Source organism: Acinonyx jubatus, chromosome A3 (assembly GCF_027475565.1).
Source record: "Acinonyx jubatus isolate Ajub_Pintada_27869175 chromosome A3, VMU_Ajub_asm_v1.0, whole genome shotgun sequence".
Taxonomy (NCBI): Eukaryota; Metazoa; Chordata; class Mammalia; order Carnivora; family Felidae; genus Acinonyx; species Acinonyx jubatus.
In genome coordinates, this window is record NC_069388.1 from 104,530,529 (window position 1) to 104,545,579 (window position 15,051).

Consider the following 15,051-nt stretch of genomic DNA (forward strand, 5'->3'; position numbering starts at 1 on the left):
CTCTCAGAATCAATTGATCTGTTCCTCTATCTCTGTATTTCCTGTAAAATCCAGCCTAGTGCAACCCAGCTATGCCATTTCCTTCCTTTTCAACTCTGCCCACTCTGCCTCTTGTTGGTAGTTATTTTTGACTCTTATTCCTGGTGACCTGTTTTCATTCATATATACTTTTTAATTCATTATATTGCTGGATGAATAAGGCTAAATTAAATATTTCACCCACAAATGGAGTTCTGTTGATAGCATTATTTGACTTGAAATATAAGTGATACTCAATATGTTAGATATACTTATGCTTGTTAAAACCCTCTTGCCATAGTAACAGGGGTGAATGAAGTATTGGCCATTGGTGAGCTTTCTGAGTGTGTTCAGTCAGTGCCTCCTAGAAAATCTTTGCCACATGCGTTGAAAAGATTCATGAGCCTTATGTTTAGAATGGCTAGAGGCTTTCCGTATTATAAGGAAACAGTGTCAGTAAAATCCAAGTATCAGGTAAGATAAATCACCCATTTAAATTAAGGATTTTCAAGAGTCTGCTTTTGTGTATTTTTAAAGGAAAAAAAAAGGTAATTTCCACTAGGTGGCTGTTAAATATTGGGAGAGAATTGAAATATCTTCTCTTGTTTAAGAAGGAAAAATGAGAGTAAGGAATAAAGCAAAATGTGAAATTGTTAATAAATTGATTAAAAATTAATTTTTAAGATGTTTTTATTTATATTTGAGAGAGACAGAGAGCATGATCACAGGAGGAGCAGAGAGAGTGGGAGACGCAGAATCTGAAGTAGGCTCCTAGGCTCTGAGGTGTCAGCACAGAGCCTGACACAGGGCTTGAACTCATGAACCGTGAGATCATGTATAGTTTATACAATGTATAGCTCTTTATATTTTATTATTTATTTATTTATTTTAGAGGGAGCATACAAGTGGCAGGGAGGGGCAGAGGGAGAGAGAGATTGAATCTTAAGCAGGCTCCATGCTCAGCTCAGCACAGAACCCGCCGTGGGGCTTGAATTCATGACCCTGGGATAATGACCTGAGTTGAATTCAAGAGTCTGACACTCAGTGGACTGAGCCACCCAGGTTCCCCTATGGCTCTTTACCTTTCTTGAGTGCCCTGTTAAGAATAAATGAAGCAGTGGTGCATAAAAGGTTTTGACTCGTGTAATCTCAGAAACTGAGAGAATATTCAGAAATTTAGTTGGACTCTATCATCATCTTTATTAAATGATGATTTTCAGTGTGGAAATTCGCAGAATCCTGTGAGATGGTGGGCAATTATACATTAATTTTTTTTCTATGTGAAAAACTGTCCCGTATCTTCCCTTTAAAAAAACCCTTAAATTTCAGATAAAGGAATAATTATATAAATCTGTTGGTATGGGTTTCTGTTGTATTCGTTTATTCCATTAGGTATATTCCTGATGTCTCATTGTTTTTGTCTATCAGAGTTCACATTCCTGTTTTCTTTTTTTTTTAATTTTTTTTTTAACATTTATTTATTTTTGAGACAGAGAGAGACAGAGCATGAACAGGGGAGGGGCAGAGAGAGAGGGAGACACAGAATCTGAAACAGGCTCCAGACTCAGAGCTGTCAGCACAGAGCCCGACGCGGGGCTCGAACTCATGGACCGTGAGATCATGACCTGAGCCGAAGTCGGACGCTTAACCAACCGAGCCACCCAGGTGCCCCTCACATTCCTATTTTCAAAAAATGAAGATATATGTGGTTTCATTAGACCTGTACTTCCTAAGGAGACAATTTAGAAGGAGGAGGATGTATTTACTAGTTTGTCATCTTCACAGAAGACTCTCTTTATTAGTCATTAAAAACAATAGTAAATTTCCAAGTGTTATCTGCACTATGAGTACTAAAGTTTGTTGTAACTGTTGTTATAGACAATTACAAATAACGACACCCTACGGGGGACCTTTCATTTTTGGTCATGATCAATTTACATGTATTGCACAAATATAATAACATTTATTAAGCAGTATTCTTAATAATACTGCTTATTATTGAGAGGACAATAATTGCAGGACAGCAGGTGAGGATTGAGGACAGCGGGTGAGGGTGTCAATATCCAGGTTCACAGAGTCCCTTAGTTTTCCATTTATGAATATCGGTTCAAACTCTTTTGTGCAGATACTGTAGGAATACTGCAGAAAATATACTGAATATGGGGGGAAAACCCACCAACAATTTGAGCTATATAGCTTCTAAATAAGGGAGGCAAACAGGGAACAAAAACAAAAGGATAGGACTAGTTACTGGGTTTGGAACAGTGATTAACTTTTTTCCTTGGAAAAACATTGTCACCGTTTCCTCTGAAATTCAGGGACACAAGGTGCTTCTTTAGCGTGTTGTGTTTATCTGTTTGAGTCACAGGAGCAAGTGACCAATGCAGCCTTTTTCATTTCTTCCCAAATCATTAACTGGCATAAGAAGTGGCTCATTGATCGCTCCTCATTATCAGGGTTAATTTGAAGAATCATTTAGCTTTAACCTCCTTCCTCGAAGAGAGGTTTTCTAACTTCCCGAGATAAATCAAATCTACCTGCATTGTCTGTCACTGCCAGGCCAGCTTAAGTTCGTAAGATGTCCAGATATTCTGCAGTCAAGGGGAGAATTTTCTGCAGAAAAAAGAGAAAGTGATGAAATTTTATTCACACAATTGGGATACCTTTTATGTGGATCTATAATCTGTAATATCATCTTTAATGGCTGCTTTTCTGAAATAATATCTGAAGTCATTAAATGACAGAATAAGAGTAGGGCAGATCTCAAGGAGTTTTTAAGGGTAAATGTAAAAATGGCAACAAAATATGGATAATTGAATAAATGAACACAGCAGGGATAGCTCTTTGGGTATGATAGGCTCTTCATATCACTCATGGGAATACAGTGGAATATGTCACTAAGGCATTATGTGAATGTTATGTGCAGAAACTGCTAATAGATTGCATAAAATTGTCCTCTTGAACTGTGAATTTTTGTTCTGCTGGTGAATGCTATTTAGGACTATTTCTAGGACTGGTTTTGGACACATTAAAAAAAGATATAAAATGTCCGAATAACTTTTTCCATCCTCAGTATATTAAGGTGTTTCTTTTAATCATAAACACACAGTATGTATAGATTAATAGGTCATCTCATTTCATAGAAAATCTTACTTGGATCCCTCTTTTTAGGCATACTTGGTAATTGGGTTTAGGTATCAGAGATGCATGGGAAGACATCTCTGGATAGCTAAATACGTTAACCTTACTCATTGCCCATGATCATAAATCAGGAAGGGTGTTTAATAAATTCAGAGACAAATTCAAAGAAGTGTTGATGACTACTAACATTATTTAAGTTTCCTCAGGGCTGGTTCTTAATCTTTTTAGGTGGAAAGACTTACAATATACAATATGCATTTTTGGGTAGTAACTGTATTATAGAAACAAATTCAATTTGCACAATCCAAGGGAAATAGTGGGAAAGGGAAAGAACGGAAAATGCGTATGTCTGATGGTTATTTAATAATTCCATTAAACATAAGGTTTTGTGGGCTTCTAAAAGAAGAAACAGATTTCTGCTTTTGCACCCGTCTCTAAGAACATATTGTCAGAGCTCCATGCAACATCATAAAAGTCTTATTAATTGTTGTGTTGAGAAATTTCACCAGTATGTTAACTATTCTGTTTCAATTTCAGTGGACACCATTATATTTCCCAGCAGTTAAAAATGGATCAGAAAGGGGCGTATGGGTGGCTCATTCAATTGAATGCCCTACTCTTGATTCGGGCTTAGGTTATGATCTGCGTGGGATTCTCTCTCCCTCTGTCTGTTTCTCCCCCCACTACCTTGTACACCCTCTGTCTCTCAAAATGAATAAAAATAAACGTTTAAAAGTTTTTTTAAAAAATGGATCAGAAAAACTGACAGCCTCTTGCAGGTTGTACTAAATGCTACTGAGAGCAGTTAGTATTTTTTAAAAAGCTCTTTCTCCACCAAAAGGACTTTTCAGCATCAGATATGCTGGCAGGATAATAGTAGGCTTTATTACCATCAACACAAGACTGTCAGTATATAAGCAGAATCTTAGATGCTATTCCTATACATAAATACACTGTTAGCTTTTTTAAGCAATGTGATTCACTGCCTCATGTACAAATAGCAAGGGCATACAAAGTGAGAAACCAACTGTCCGCCATTTACCAAACTTCATTCATTTTGCTGGAAACAGTACCAGCTTTCAAACTGCTAAAAATACCCTGTGACTAACTTAATAAAAGACAGTGCTCCCTTCTGGAATCTCAGTTCCATGAGCAAGTCAAATGGAGAGTCAATGTTCTATTTAAGCTATGTTTGAAAGGCACCAATGATGAAGTTTACATGTATAGTGGAAGGAAGTGACTAGTGCATTGTATCATTTGTCATAAAGAACATAGCTTTCGAATGTAAAAGCTTGTTAAAAAGAATTATGGTAAAGGCCTCCTGCCATTAGGACATGTCATAAGCAAACAAAATTAATGTACATGGTGGAGCCAGGACAGAATTGTCTCCCTGGAACATAACTTGTATCATGTAAGAAAATCTGAATATTTTTTTGTTTCAGTAAGCAATTGTCTTTCCATGATCACCTTTATGCATATGCAAAGACTGAATATAGTTTTATTTTCATACCACTTTCATCCTTTTAACATTAATAGAGCTTTTGGCCTGAAGCACACAGATGCAATTATTCTTTTTCTGTGCATTGTCTGAATATCTCTGTATGCAAAACACCTGGGTTAAGGGCAGGATTATCCCTGTTTCTAAAGGAAAGATCTTGGATATCTCAAAATTTAAATTTATACCAAACTACCTGTTGTTTCTGTTCTTTTTTCCTTTTTTATATTAGGGTAAAATAGAGATTGTATAAAATTCAATATTTTAACCATTCTGAAGTTCATAGTTAAGAAGCATCAAATACATTTACAGTGTTGTACAACTGTCACTATCCATCTCTAAAACTTTTCATCATCTCATATTGAATTCTGCATCCATTGAACAAACACTCCTCATTGTCCCCTCACCACAGTCCGTGGCAACCACAATCTTACTTTTTGTCTCTATGAATTTGACTACTGTAGGTGCCTCATATAAGTGGAATTATACCATGTTTTTCTTTTTGCAACTGACATATTTCACTTAACATAACGTCTTCAAGTTTTATCCATGTGTCAGAATTTCATTCCTTTTTGTGGCTGAATAATATTCCATTGTATGTGTATACTACATTTTACTTATCCATTTATCTGTTGACGGACATTTGAGTTGTTCTCACCTTTTGACTATTGTAAATAATGCTGCTATAAAATCTGAGTAGTGTATTTTCTTCCTCTTATTGTGGCCATATGTTCAGCACCACATTTATTTATGTTGATTATATATTTTCTGTGGGTGAATTATAAGCTCCTTGAGGACAAAGTTCTTTGCTGTTTTATGTTTATAAACCCATAGTAGACAGCATAGTTTTTAGACATAATGAGTGTTAAATAATACCAGATGGATTACTAAATGCATCTCAGAGAAATTCTAGACTTTGTTAATAACTGCCCATTATCAAAAACAGGGACAGAGAAAAGCACTTTTAACAGTGATTGATAAATTGCTCTGCTCTTTTCTTGCGTCTCCAGTTTCCTTTAAGAATGCTCGGAAGAAATAGGGAAAAGGAATCCCTCTAGGCTATACAGAATATATAAGTGTGATGAACTGCATTAGTAAACTACTGAAAGTAGTACAGAAATTATATGAATGTTATCAATGTGAATCTGAAAGGTAGAACATTTAAGTTTCAGCCTGATTTAATGAGTTGATGAACAGCTTTCTTTGTGATTATGATCTAAAATCTCAGTAGACAACAGACCCTATTTGCCAATCTTGTAGTGCAGCCTTGAAGGTGAATTGAATACCTAACTAGCCTGCCAATAGCTAGCTAGCTAGCTAGCTAGCTAGCTAGTTATTTATTTATTTATTTATTTATTTATTTATTTAAGCTAGTAAGATTTTCAGCACCATACTTATCTATATAACATCTTTAGAAATATTCTTTAGCAAGACTATGCATCAAGTGTTTCTGAATTTAGAGAAAGAGCTAGAACTTATAATAATAATAATAATAATAATAATAATAATAATATAACCTGAGCACTGCTCCGACCTAGATGCTGTACCAGGTACTAGCGGTAATTTGTTAATCATCACAGCTCTGTTAGGTTTCTGCTTTTATATCTCCTGATACATATTCTGAGGAACAGAGAAGCCATTTGATTCATCAGGAAATTAGGCCAAGAATTGAATCCTGGTTTGTTGGACACCAAAATTCCAACTCCGTCTTGTTTTTAAGAATTTCCTTTGCAATTAATGTATTCATGCATTTTTCAAAGTGTTTTTACTTTTTTCTTTTCCAACTGTATGATTTTTCTTTTTTCCAAAATCTGTATCTCTGACTTGGATCTTGTGTCCGTACCTCTAACCTAAATCTGATGTTAGTCATTTTAATTTCATGTCTCTTTTGCTGTAGATTGCAGGTTAGTTTCCATTGGTTGATTCAAATTACTGATCTGACTTAACTCCCTGTAGATGTTATACCTGCTTACATTTTGTTTATATGCTAATTAAGTCTGAAGTTTTTGCCTCTTTTATTGCTTATCCCTTTATTCATGCTATCCCTATATCTCTCCCCAATTAAATTCTTTTCAATCTAAGCATAGGTCTTTATTAAAGCACCGAGGTGGAAATAAAATATTAAATATCATTCTATTTAAATGAGTCACACATTTTAGAGCAAGGGTATAATGAAATAAATCTATGACATAGTTAAGCACCTTGATGCTTAAACTAACCTAGTTTCCTCCTAGTCTTGAGCAGAAGAAATCTATCATAAATCAGCCAAAAGCTTTTCTGTAGACTGTGAGATTCTGGTTCTTATTTTTGAGAGTTTAAGGGCACATTGCTATCATGAGCTCTTTAAAGTTCTATGAATACACAGGTCAATAGCCAGCTTACAAATAATCAGGAAAGGGTTTCTGTTTGCTTTTCAGCATTTCCTGTTCTTAATTCTTTTTCTTTATTTCTTGTGGCTAATCAGAAAGTTTAAAGAGAACATCATGGCATTCTTTTTGTTTAAAAAATATTAACCCTTAGGCTAAAATTGTTTTTAATTGAAGTATAATTAACATACTATTAGTTTCAAGTGTACACCATAATGATTCAACAGTTCTAAACATTACTCACTGCTCACCATGATAGGTGTAGTTACCATCTGTCACCACACAGTGTTTATTACAGTATATTCTTTGTAAGTTTTATTTCTTTCTTTGATTGTCAGTGTTGCACATATAGCTTGCATTCATAGGATTTAACTAAAGATTCCTTTTGGTAAGAGCAGGAAATTAAGATTTTAATACTGTAGAAGCTTTAACTAGAAAAAATAATGGTTTGCTTTTCATTTCTTTGTGATAATATAGTGTAATACTTGAAAATTTTTTCCCAAACTTACTATAGATGTGAGGTAGCACAATCCTTATCATCCTTTCACTCATTTTACTCCAAATATTTCCTCTTCTTTTCTATAGCTACCAGTACTGAGTAGTTTCTTGTTCTATTTCAATTTTAACCCTTCATTATCCCATTATTATGATTGTTGGCATTTCTTATATTCTGGTCCTTAAGTAACACAAATCCATGGGTTATTAACTATATAAACAATAGGAGCTGTATGAAGTGCTATTCTCCTTATGGATTTTGAGGATGAAAAAGGGGTTTAGGAGAAACTGTATCCCAGAGAGCTCTGTTTTTGTCAAAGCCTGATATGAACAAAGTGATATTTTCCCACCTTCAGTGACCTGCTGAGGAAGAACTATTAAAAAGTGCCATTTAAAGCAGTCATTTTTATTCTGAAAAAGGCTAGATGCTATAAATCAGAAAAAAGTTTCCAAGTGAGAAGAACATTATTCTTCTGAATGATGAAAATGAGCTCCTTGGTATTATATATAATGGAGGAGAGGAAAGGCATGTAGGTTTCAGGTCTGCAGAATGTATATGTTGCTGCTAAGGGATGGGCAGCCCAGCAATGCGTAGGGTTATTCTATACCTCATGATTGTGCCACACCGCAGTTTATGTGTGTGATGTATTACTCAACGATATCAACAAGGCAGAAATGGGAATTATATGGACCAAATGTGGTAATCATGGACAATTATATATAGGACATTCTTGGTACTTAATAAAAATGTATTGTTTAACTATAATGTATAATATGGTAGCAATACAAAACAAACCAACAAATACAGAAGGATAAAAGTACTTCAAGAGTTTATTCAAGCTAGAAAGAAAAGCTGGTGCAGCTCTGTGTCTGCTGCATTATTCATCTGAAAAAGTCTTATGAAATGTGCAATCAGGCTTTTTGTAAAATGTAATAAAACAGTGATCACAGATATGAATTTCCCTCCCTCCCTTTTTTCCTTCGTTTCTTTGTTCCTTCCTTCATTCCTTCCTTTATTCTGTCTGTCTGTCTGTCTGTCTATCTATCATCATCTGATCTATCTATCTATGTTTTTCAGCTAGGGTCGGTTTAGGGTTATTTGAAAAATTTTAACCAAAGTGTGGAGATTATTTTAATGAAAAGTAATCCATATAGGAAGAGTGATGATTTGCTGAGCTCCTTTCTTTAATTCAAGGTCTTGGAGTGATAAGGCTCTGGGAACTGAAATCATTAGATCTCTTGTGGTTTCGAAGATGGTGCTTTCATACTACTCTGACAAGGCATATTTTCTTTACTAAACTGATGATCACAACAAAAATCTAGAACACTATTGAATGCCAGAATGTTTAGAAGTTCAGAGGACAAACAGACAGGAATTGAGCCAATGACAATGAAGACTGTTTTCCTTATAGTCAAATGTTCTAGGTTCATTGGAGTCGCGGAGTTTGAAGAACTGGAGTTTTTCTTTGAAAATGAAGTCACACCAAGGGCCTGCAGAGATTCTTTATCAAAGATGATATGCAGATGGCATATGATAATATGGTTAACATTATGTGTCATTAGGGAATTGAAAATTAAGACAATAAGGAGATAGTACTACATACCTGTTGGAATTGCCAAAATCTGGAACACTAACAGCACCAAATGCTGGCAAGGATGTAGAGCAGCAGGAACCCTTATTTATTGCTGGGGGGAAAGCAAATTAACCATTTTTAAAACAAAACTAATCACACTCTTACTATATGTTCTAGCAATTGTACTCCTTGGCATTTACCCAAATGAGTTGAAAACTTATATGTTAATACAAAAACCTGCACATGGATGTTTATAGCAGCTTTATTCATAATTGCCCAAACTTGGAAACAACCAAGATGTCCTTAAGTAGGTGAATAGATAAATAAACTGTGGCTCATCCAGACAATAGAATTTTATTTAGCGCTAAAAGAAATGAGCTTTCAAGTTAAGAGAAGATACAGAGGAACCTCAAATGCATGTTACTAAGTGAAAGAAGCCAATCTGAGAAAGCTAAGTACTGTAGGATTCTAACTCTATGACATTGTGGAAAGGCAAAAAAAAATGGAGACAGTAAAAGTGTCCAGTGGTTGCCAGGGGTTGAGGGTAGGGAGTGATGAATAGGCAGTGCGTGGAGGATCTTTAGGGCAATGAAAAACTCTCTGATTCTATCATGGTGGGTACGTTTGTCCAAATGCATAGAATGCACAGCACCAAGAGTGAAACCTAAGAGAAACTATGGAATGTGGGTGATAACGGTGTGTCAGTGAAAGTTCATCAGTTGTAACACATGTATCACTCTGGTGACAAATTTTGATAGTTGGGGAGGCTGTGTGTATGTGGGAGGAAGGGGTATATGGGAAACCTCTGTATCATCTCAATTTTGCTGTGAACCTAAAAGTGCTCCTAAAAAAAGTCTGTTTAAAAAAATTAATACGAGATTTACTGAGATGGCTGGGTAGAAGATAAAATATACAAAATTGAATATTTTTCTTTGTTATAGCAGTAAGAGAGATATAAATGGGAAAACCATCCTATTTTCCCTTCCCAGCTTATTTTAATTTATTGTATTCTTTGCCTAACTTTTAGGAACCTACTGCTTCTTCTCTTCATCCACCTTTACTTTCTGACCCCATGATGCTGTCCTGGAATCCTCTCATTATATTTAAACATACGTGTTCCTCCCTTGACCTCTTATCCTGGTATATTAACATCCTTTCTTACCACCCTTTTATTTCATATTCCTCTTTCTCATAACCAAAGGAAGCTAAAATACATTTTAGGAAAGCATATTCCTCTCTACTTCAAACTTAACTAAAAATCATAAAAATATATCTGGGGTCATTTGTATTTTTTTAAATTAAATTGTTAAATATGGAGACATGGTCTACATATATTCATTGAGCATACATTGTTTGCCACTGTGAGTGGTGTCATGGCTTTCTTCTAACAAATCTTACAGATAAGGTAAAAATAAATAAATAAGCAAGCAAGCCACAGTTTCAGAAGAAAATTCTAGTTTGTTTTTTGCCTTTTTTTTTTTTTTTTTTTTGAGGGAGAGAGAGAGTGCAAGCAGGGGCAAGGAACAGAAGGAGAGAGAGAATCTTAAGCAGGTTCTACACTCAGTGTGGAGCCAGACACGGGGCTTGATCCCATGACCCTGGGATCATCACCTGAGTCGAAATCAAGATTTGGACACTCAACCAACTGAGCTACCCAGGAGCCCCAGAAAATTCTAGTATTTAATGATATAAATAATACTTTAAGATGTATTTCAGCTTCTTTGGACCATAAGCTTTATGATATGTATGTATTATCAGGTATTTGTCTTGTCCATGTAGCCGAAGTAAACTGACCAATGCAAAAGCAATCTCTGCTTCCTTAAAGATAGAGTATACCTAAAATTCTGACATAGGTATTAGGCTTCTCAAATTATTGGCTTTTGTGAACTTCTCAGATTATTATCTTTTGTGCAATTGCTAAGCTAAATTTCAGAAAATTTAAGCTAAAATTAAGAGGGACTAGAGACTGAATCTGCTAGTCTTAGTTTTATGACCTACAGCTATTTGAATTTTCTGAGTCTCAGTTTTCTTTCCTGTAAAGAGAGGCTCATAGTAATACATACCACATTTGGTTTTTGTAAGGTAAAAGAAGATGGTTATTCCAAGGCCCTTAGTACAGTATGTGAGCTTAAAAAAACTGTAGGGTTTTATTAATAATAATAAATTAGAAAATCTGATAGCAAACATTGCATTTACCAATAAGCAATATATATAAGATATCCAGATAAATTTTATAAGAAATGTGTAAGAAGGAAGTTACAAAACTTAATATGATTAAATAAATAAATTCAATGGGCATGCGTGGAGAGAGTTCATATTACGAAAGTTTGTTACTTTTAAAGCAATATATGGATTCAGTACAATTCTAATAAAAAACTTAAATGACTCTAAGATGTGTGGGGTATACTTGTGCTTAGAATTTTATTATAATGTGAATTTTATTTGATTCTGCAGTCAAATGAGTTTAAATTAAACTGTTCTATTATTGGTATGAGAAAATACTAAGCATGAATTCAACATTTGTTTAAATGCAATAATGTATTTTTGTCATTAACACAGTTCTGGTGTATAGAAAATTATTCATAACTGCTAGGTAGTATTATAATTCTCTCAGTGACATTTAAATCTCAAGCATGTGCACTTTGAAGTAAATTCAACAGAAATTGCAATAAAAGAAAACGTTAGGAAAAATAAGACAATGAAACCAAAAAAAGCAAGTAGAAAATGTTTGTGGTCCTTTTAAGGTCATTATTAGAACTAACTCAGAAAGTAAATCTCTTGTAAAAGAAGATAATTTAGTAAAGTATATCTGGGAATTATATGTATAGGAAGGTCAGTTTTATTAGAAAATAGGCAGCTAATAGTTACAGGAAACCATATATCGCTGATATATTGATTATGAAACCATTAATTGCTGCATTATAAAATATTGAAAAATTCATACTTGAATATCTTAACTGGGTGAGAGATTTGGTTTAAACAGTCTTAAAGCTTTTTGTCCTACTGGTCATATTATTGTTTTGTTGGTATTTTACTTATACATGCAAAGCAAAGCATATTTGTTTACAACCTCCTTGGTGATGATACAAATAATTTGCAAAGAATTATCCAATAAGATACAAGAATTTTCAGCACAAATGTTATTGATTAAGAAAAAAGATATTTGGGGATTAACACAGTTTCAGCCATACCTCCTATGTTTAAAACTACAGGAATAGGGGCACGTGGGTGGCTCAGTCGGTTAAGTGTCCGACTTCGGCTCAGGTCATGATCTCATGGTTTGTGGGTTTGAGCCCCATGTCGGGCTCTTTGCTGATAGCTTGGAGCCTGCTTTGGATTCTGTGTTGCCCTCTCTTTCCGCACTTACCCCATTCATGCTCTGTCTCTGTCTCACTCTCAAAAATGAATAAACATTAAAAAATTAAAAAAAAAAACTATAGGAATAAAAACTGATAAAGGCTATTGTTCACCCTGAACACATCATCAGCTACTACACAATTCTGTGAGACCTTCTTTTCTTAAACTGTTTGCCATTTGTGCTCCTCATTTCGGAGCTGATGGTGTTATAAAGGTGATTTTTGTTTTTCTGTTTGTTTTTTAAAAATAAATTTATAACAAAATATATAATGATTCTGCAAGTTTTTCTACTCATTTATATGCTAGCTTAGCTGTGTGCATTGGCTGTTCAGAAGTTTCACAGGTGACTTTCGTATTTTTCTTCATGGACAATAAAAGGATCAGATAACAGACAAAAGTTTATATTTCAAAGACAGGTGAATATTGACAGTTTCATTTGACTTAACCTAATACTGCAAGAAGAGCTATAACCATATGCAAGCTTGAAACAACCACAGACATTTTCTATGTTCAACTAAGTGATTGAAGGGCTTACAAAGCGGGCTTAATAGTTGTCATTTTTCTCAGGACTGAACACTTCCAGCAAACAATCATGTTTCCAAGTTATGTACATTTAAAAAAAAATTTTTTTTAACATTTATTTATTTTTGAGACAGAGAGCATGAACAGGGGAGGGTCAGAGAAAGAGGGAGACACAGAATCTGAAATAGGCTCCAGGCTCTGAGCTGTTAGCACAGAGCCCGACGCGGGGCTCGAACCCACGGACCGCGAGATCATGACCTGAGCCGAAGTCGGACGCTTAACCGACTGAGCCACAGGCGCCCCTGTACATTTTTTTTTTTAATTTGATAGAGTCACTTCAATTAAAAAGAAACTTTGAGATTTGGAAGAAGAAAAGAGACTGTGAAGATGTGAATCTTTGGAGATTCAGTCGTAAAATATTAGTGATAAAATAAATAACTTTACATGGTGTCTTTCTTTACCAAAAAAGTCCTCTTATTAATATTTATTTGAGATAACAGAAGAAGCTATCCATTGGATTATTTCAATCCACTATGGTCTCAGTATCTTGACCCACAATAGCCTGCAATGTTGGGGTAGACTTCCTGTTTGATCACATGATGAGCATTCTATACTGTGGTCACCCTGACATGCCACATAAAGCAACAAAACATGGTATTTTAATTCACAGGCCCATTGGAAATGAGGGACCTTTGGAACACACTTCCTCATTCTTTGATGAAAGTTAACTTATACAAGAAAGTGCTGGGGTTGTGTAAAGTCTGTTTTCTTCAATGAAGGAATCGGTGTTCACACTTTGCAATTGTCCTAGTAGAGGATGACTACATTCTAATTTTTTTTTAATGTTTATTGATTTTTGAGAGAGAGAGACAGAGAGACAGAATGAGCAGGGGAGGGGCAGAGAGCAGAGACACAGACTCCAAAGCAGGCTCCAGGCTCTGAGCTGTCAGCACAGAGCCCGATGTGGGGCTTGAACCCACGAGCCATGAGATCATGACCTGAGCTGAAGTTGGATGCTCAACTGACTGAGCCACCCAGGCACCCTGAGGATGACTACATTCTAAATTAATAATAATTCAAACCACTGAAATTTAGCAAGTGGTGTTGTTGTCTTTTTAAGAAGGAAAAGTTGACATGAAAATTAAGTGATTTCTGGATTTGTATATTCATAGAAATGTTGAGCAGAAATGAACTATGAACTTAGAAATGATCAACCTCAGCTTTTGTTTTTTTAATTTTAATTTTTTGGTTGGGGGGGATGAGAAATTGAGGTATATAAAAGGTGGTGATTGTCTCCAGATCACTTAGCTAGTGTTGGGCCCATGACACCAAATAAAGTCTTCTGACCTTGCCTCTTGTGCTAAGGAACCCTAGAAAATTCTGGAAATGTTCTGAGAATTCTCTAGTTGAATTAGGGGTATATGCATCAGGTTATGTACTTTAATCATTCTAATTGTAACTAAATTTGATTCCTCGGAGTTTGTTAACACTAAATCTCCTTTAATTTTAGAGACTTCCTGAAGAACCATGATCCTGGTAGTTGAGTCCTCGTATGGTGAGTGATGGGGAACATGCAAATTCCCTATGTTGCTTAAACATGTTGAATAAATAACAGTTGTCAAGATGTTCCCTGGCTTCTTGGAGAGTCCCTAGTGATGCCCACTGGATTGCCTGGCTATGATCAAAGGAAGCTCTACACTTCTAGATAGGAGGAGCTTCAGGGTAACAATCTGGTTGAGGGTATTTAGGGAACATCCCCTTAAGCAATATTGTTAAGTTAGAATTTATGCTGATTTGAGATGGCTTGACATTAGAAAAGGTGATGAAGATTACTGCGGGGGGGGGGGGGGGGGGGAGGGGTCGGTTAATCCTCCACCCCTGCAGCCACCAGTTCCTACTGGTTCTGCTGCAATAAATACCATTGGCTTCAGTCTAAGTCTTACTGGATATTGAACCCAGGGGACCTCCTAGATTCTAAGTCTAAGCAACAGCAGCTACTTTCTTTGGGAATTAAGTTTATTAATTTTATTTTTTTTTTGCACACAATATGACCACACTTCTTCACAAAATAAATGTAAACCAT

The 15,051-nt window shown here is 35.4% G+C and overlaps 1 long non-coding RNA gene across 1 annotated transcript in view; it reads left to right on the forward strand.

The window, feature by feature from the left end:
- The window catches only part of LOC128311269 (uncharacterized), a 395,847-nt gene extending 381,035 nt beyond the window's left edge, over positions 1–14,812 (forward strand). The window contains exon 4 of the long non-coding RNA XR_008289500.1: positions 14,479–14,812. This is a non-coding gene — a long non-coding RNA (uncharacterized LOC128311269). The remainder of the gene's footprint in view (positions 1–14,478) is intronic.
- Positions 14,813–15,051: the final 239 nt, after the last annotated feature.